The following is a 309-nucleotide window of genomic DNA, read 5'->3' as shown; positions in this document are numbered from 1 at the left end:
CCCCTGGAGGGGAGCACAGGGCCAGGCCGGGTCCCCTGGGCCCCACCTCTTGCCCACAGAGGTGACCTGTGGCCTCAGAGGAGGCTCCGACCCCCAAGCCAGCCCCCAGCCGCCCGTAAACACCCCGAGGATTGAGGATCGGGGTCCAGCCCCAACCTCAACCCAGGGGGCCCGGGCGGCACCAGCCGCGTAGCTGGTGGGGAACAGGCCAGAGGCCCCCCCTCCCCACACGCTTGCTCCTGGGACAAGTGGATCCTGACTTGGCGTCTGACCGGCCAGCAGCGGTGGGCGCCAGCTCCGATCGCGGGG

Source organism: Myotis davidii, unplaced genomic scaffold (genome assembly GCF_000327345.1).
Source record: "Myotis davidii unplaced genomic scaffold, ASM32734v1 scaffold3211, whole genome shotgun sequence".
Lineage (NCBI taxonomy): Eukaryota > Metazoa > Chordata > Mammalia > Chiroptera > Vespertilionidae > Myotis > Myotis davidii.
The sequence above is the reverse complement of the archived record's forward strand: the minus strand, read 5'-3'. Positions refer to the sequence as shown.